Here is a 6,189-nt window from a genome sequence, read left to right as displayed (position 1 = left end):
ACTGTCTTAAAATGACACAGAAAGTATTAAACTAAACACAAGAGCTGGAGGTAAATAATGAAGTTGGAAGTAGGGATCAGCAAATTAGGAACCAAAATCTAAGAGCTGATTGCTTTAAAACAGACAAATCTGTTAAACTTAATCCATTGAAAGGCAAAAACTATAAGCACAAATACACATACACACCATCAGACACGTATATTTAGGATCATTCCATTGGCAGTTTCCACTTCTCTACAGACTTTTCTTCTTTCCCTATCTCCTCTTCTCTCTCATCCCATCCTCTTCTTTGAGGTGACCAGTGAAAATGACCCCATGTGTATCCTTCCATACATTTCTCTATGCTCATATAATCCTATACAATGACGTATACCCAAATACAGATTTTTTGTTGTTTAATTTTTATAAAATTGGATTCTTATTAAAAACCTTTCTCTACAAATTCTTTTTTTTTTTCCCACTTAATAATACATTGGGTCAACACCTCAGGTCAACGGATACAGAATTCATTCATTTTTTTTTTTCTTTTCTTTAAACTTGAATGAAATGCTTAGCCAAGAGAAATAACTTGGCTGTGCTATGCTGGGGAGAAATCATTCATTCTTTTTTCTTTTTTTTAAGATTTTATTTATTTTTTGACAGAGAGAGACAGCGAGAGAGGGAACACAAGCAGGGGGAGTGGGAGAGGGAGAAGCAGGCTTCCCGCTGAGCAGGGAACCCGATGCGGGGCTCGATCCCAGGACCCTGGGATCATGACCTGAGCCACAGGCAGGAGCTTAACCACTGAGCCACCCAGGGGCCCCTCATTCATTCTTTTTAATGACTACTCATTTTCAGTTTTCCCCTGCTACAAATACTGCTGCACAAAACATCCTTGAACATATTATGTTACTGCTGGTCAAAGGGCATATGTGTTTTAAATTTGAATAGACATTGGCCCTTCATTGTTCTTATAGGGACACCGAGTCCTGGGGAGTGATAGGAACTAGCCTAGGGAACAGACTAGCCGAGCAATGGCTGGAAGTAGATAGCCTAGCTTCACACTGGGGCCTGACATCTTACTAGGGTTTGTGACCTCGGGCACATCACTTAACCTCTCTACCCTTGATTTCCTCTACATAAAAATGGGGGAATGGGGCACCTGGGTGGCTCAGTCAGTTAAGCATCTGGCTCTTGATCTCAGCTCAGGCCTTGATCTCAGGGTCATGAGTTCAAGCCCTGCATTGGGCTCCACACTGGGTGTGGAGCCTAATTAATAAATAAATAAATAAAATGGGGGAAAAATAGTACCTACCTCAATGGACTATTATACAGGTCAAATGACAAGTTGTTAAGTGCCTGGCACTAAGTAAGTGCTCAATAAAAGACGTTATTATATCTAGACAATTTTCCTGCAGCCAGAGCCCTCCAACCCAAGGAAGCAGCTATGGGGAACTTTCTCCAGTCCTGTGTGGTTCTTCCTCTCACCACTGCTGCAATCTCACAGCTGGCTCTTGGTCACCTCTTGCCAACACTGCATCATTTTGCCTTGCATTTGAATTAGCTGCTGGCTTGTCTGTCTTCTCATGAAGCTGGTATCCCGCTGAGGGTTATTGGGGCTGGATTTACTTCGTCGCTCCCAGCACACAGCCTGGCACAGACTCAACTAGGCCTTTAGAAGAGTTTAGGGGAATGGACGTCCTTGATTCCCAGAATTTCTGATTTGCAGGAACTTGTAGGTTGTCTCACCTGATTGCCCACCCAATTTCTGGAATTCCTCTTTGGATCATGAAGCAGATATTTTTCCAGTCTCTGCTTACATACCTCCAGTGGTGAGAGACTCACTATTGCTCAGAGTAGCACATGTTACTTTTTAAAACAGTTCCAGTTTTAGAATTTTCTAATTTTAGTCAATAGGATGAATTTTTCCACCATCTGCATCAAGTTTTGGTTGGAGACTGCAGAGACATGCAGAGAGAAGCTGGTAAATAAGAATTGTTATGGCTGAGGTTACACAACAGTAAAAAGAGTGACAAAGCACACAATATAACTTTAATAAGCTCTGCTCAACTAGTCAGAAACAAGCTCTCAGAAATGTCTATACATTTCTGCCTGTAGTGTTTACTGGGAAAATCCTTATATGGTTGTTATTTACAAATCCAGACAGGAGTTTATAGAGGGTTTGAAGACAGCAGTTTATAGACAGCTTGATGCATTTGTTCTTTTTCTGCTTCACAGTTGTGGGAGCAGAGTTAAGTTCTGAGGGTGCGTTTGAGAGCCCCAGTAAGAAAAAGATTTGACCTTCTGCTCCTAAGATAGTTTTGCTGCCTTCTGGAAGGAGTGCTAGGATCTTAGGGGATGCCTCCCAGACACCCAGAATGCTCTGTGGAGTTTAGCCAGAACATCAGCTTCCACGGAGGGTGGACAAAGACAGGTTGGTGCTAACTCTAGTCCTAGCCAGAAAGCTCTTAAAACCTCCCTGTGACCAAGCTGTATGTAGTGAGTTAGTTGAAGCCTCCCAGAAAACTCCAGGGAATTGCCCCCTAAACCTTGCTCCAAGAACAAGTGGGTGAGCCTTCGGGGAGCGATGTGGTTTAACTCAAGGAACCCCAGAAAAGGGAGTTGGTGCTCTAGGGGTCGATGTCCGTTTGCTGCTAGCTCAGTTTTTCCACGGAAAGTGAACTCTAAAATGCTGAAAATTTAAAACAAACAAAGCGGTCACAATCCTCTCCAACCGCATAGAGCTTCATCCTGCCCTTACTTAACTCGAACCTTCCCAGCACCCCTGGGAAGTAGACAGGATGAAGATTACACTTTCCATTCTATGGATGGAGAAACCGAGGCTCAGACTTGATGACATGCCAAGGTCTCACCCTCAGGAATGGGCAGATCCTGGAGTTCAGATTTTTCTCCGCCCCCCACAGTTGTGACCAGGCCTTCCAACACGAACAATTCATAATTATTCGGTCAGCCTCGGTACAGCAAGTCATCTCCTGGGGAAGGCGAATAGTTAGATGGCAAATGTGACTTTTATGTGGAAGATGTCTCAATACAAAAGCGTTTTTATACAAGGAGACGAAGAATAGGGGCTCAGACTGTCTCTGGGATAGTGATCTTTTGTCAGTTTATTAAATTCAGATTTATTGCTGACTCCCTGACCAAAAACATAGTTGTTAGCAGTCCATAACATGGAGCAGAAATATGAGTTCTCAGTGAATCCGAGGGAAAAAAAAAAGAGAAGAAACCTTAATGACCTGTCCCTTGGAATAAATCTTAGTGGCCACATAAACTGGGATGACAGGAATTTATATTGTTCCTCAGCACTTGAATGACTAATGTGGTCAGAATGGGGAGCCACAGAAATTATTTCCTTTAACAAGCCAACACCTGTTTGCAGACTCTTGGAACTGCTTTGGTGAAGCCTAGGAATATCGCCTTGATATCCCTCAGTCACACCCTCGGTGGGCAGCAACCTTCCCACACAGCTTGAAGTAGAGGTGGCATTTCTGTCCTCTCCTGAGACCTTTAACTTAACTGTTCCCGGGGACCCTGGAAGGTTCTGAGTCAGAGGAGTACCCTTGAGAGGCTAGAGATAATGATCTGAGAGATATTGACACCTGCAGGGCAGGGGCACCCGGAAAGTTTCCCAGAGGGTCTCAGGGTGGATGTACATCTGAACCATTCCCAATTCCATCCCTACCCCATGCTGGGATTCTGGATTTTGCCCCATCAGAATTACTAGGTTAGAGCTGGAAGTGTGCCCAGAGATCAGTTAGTTCCATTTTTCAGATGTGAAGACTGAGGTTTACAGGATGGAAGTAATTAGCTCAAAGTCATGGGGCAAGAGTGTCCGATGCAGAACGAGAGCTGAGATTTCCAGACTCCTGGCCCCCATGTAGCTTCTGTTAGTGTGACAACAGTCCTTTCCTTCTGTGAGCCTGAATCATTGTAAACCTGCACACCACTGATGACTAATAGGTAGATAGATGTTCCAGTGCTGGGGATGTGATCCCATTAAGATGCTCCTCATGAGTCATTACTGACCTTGAACCTCCCCCCCACCCCCCCGCACTGATATAGCATGTGACCAGCTACACCATCGTTTCACATTTTTCTTCTTCTGTGATTCTCACAACCACACTGAGAAGGCAGAGAGGATGGTTACTTTTAGTCATGGTACAGATGAAGAAGCTGAGGCTCCTGAGTTAGGTTAATAAGGCTGCACTTTTCTTTTCTCAAAGGAGCGAGAGTCTGAGGAATCAGTGAAATCCCAAATGCATTGAAATGAAGTGCTGTTAGTGTGTGTAGTCAACGAATATTGCTGGCGTCATAAAGAGTCCGTAGAACCCCCAGCTCTGACCCTGACATGAGACATTGCGGTCTACTGGGAAAAGAAGAGGCCATCAAAACCTCTGACGTCTTTGGGGCTGGGGCTCTCCTAGCCTTCCCAGGGCCCACATAACCCATTCCTGGAGGTCCTAGTTAAGTAAACTAATGCCATTTTTCCCCCTAAAAACAGTTTATCCAAGATGTGATTTTTTTTTTTTTAAGATTTTATTTATTTATTCGACAGAGAGAGACACAGCAAGAGAGGGAACACAAGCAGGGGAGTGGGAGAGGGAGAAGCAGGCTTCCCGCGGAGCAGGGAGCCCGATGCGGGGCTTGATCCCAGGACCCTGGGATCAGGACCTGAGCTGAAGGCAGATGCCCAACGACTGAGCCACCCAGGCGCCCCAAGATGTGATCTTTTTCAAAAGGATTTCTATCTCTGATTTGGTGCCCTAGTCTTTTTTTTTTTTTTTTGTCATTAAAAAAAAAAACCATTTTAGCTAGTTTAAAACTTGTTCATCTTAAAGCACTTCTGGGTAAATTTTATGCTTCTATTCATTTATCAAATTTGCAGCATTTTATGAAGCTGTTTTTTTTTAGTCTATGCAGGTGTCTTTTCTATAAAGAGGCATAAAACTACCTTTTCCTCAAAGTGATATGTATCTAGCAATAAATATTTGCATTAAAAACCTGAATTCCAGTCAATTGTTATGCATAGACACACCCGATCCTGTCTTTGTAATTACATATGATCTGTATCAATGTTGGATATTTTTTATCCTGTGCTTCATAATCAGCTATTAATTTCTGAACTAAAATATAGAGTCTATATCCCAGGTAACCCAGAATAAGCTGCTGCAGATTTGATTGACTGTGATCTGAGAACGTGCATCAGAGGCCATCCCAGTAACACACCGAGGACACAGGGGGACATCACCAGCAGTTGCAGGAGGAAGAGGCCTTTGAAGTCTGGCAAACACCACCCGCGTGGAAAGACTGACAGGAGTTCTAATGCCTGACATTTGAGCCCATGTAGATCTTAAAAAGGCTCTAAAAACAATGACTTTAGCAGTCATTTCATTCATTCATTCATTCTGCCCATTGATGGAGCAACCATGGTGTGCCAGGCACTAGGCTTGATTCTGGGGACACATTAGTGGGCATAAACACACATGCTCCCTGACCTCCTGGAGCCTATAATCTAGTGAGGGAGTCACATCTTAAATCACTGTCACACATCCATGTCCTTTCCCTTTTCTTCTTAGTAATAGAATCCTGATATTGTTTGGGGTGGCACATGGCCCAGCTGAACAACTTCACTTCTCAGTCTCCCTTGCAGCAGAGGGTAGCCACGTGACACACTCTGGCTGCTGAAATGTAAGTGGAAGGCTGTTGGGTATCCAAGAAAGGTTTTGCTTTCCTGATGCGGATGCTGTTCCTTCCATCTTGTGGCTTCCTTTCTTTTTTCTTTCCCTCTGGAATGTGAATGTGAGGCTAGGAGTGAGCCGCCATCTTACAGCTCTAGCATGGCCATGAAGCCCTGTTAAGTGAGAAAAAGTAAGCCCCTTCTCTTTGGTTCAACACACACTAACTGACTTTCTCTTAAACGCAGTCCCTACTGATAAACTCACCCGTATCTTCGATGTGAGATTGTGAGGCCAGAATTCTCTGAATGGGAGCTAGGAGCCTGGGAGGGGTGATGGTCCACCGCCAGGACTCCAGAATTATGTCTGCAAGGGCTGGCCAGACAAGTTGGGTCTAGTCTGTTGTGTTTCAAGGGCTCCCCAGGGGAGGCAGCATGTGGGAGTGGGCTGTAACTATTCCTCCCATCTTCCATTCCATGGCACTGTGCCACTGTGCCTGCCTCACTCGGCCTCACCT

This window comes from Zalophus californianus, chromosome 13, assembly GCF_009762305.2.
Source record: "Zalophus californianus isolate mZalCal1 chromosome 13, mZalCal1.pri.v2, whole genome shotgun sequence".
Taxonomy (NCBI): domain Eukaryota; kingdom Metazoa; phylum Chordata; class Mammalia; order Carnivora; family Otariidae; genus Zalophus; species Zalophus californianus.
Note: the sequence above shows the minus strand (reverse complement) of the source record.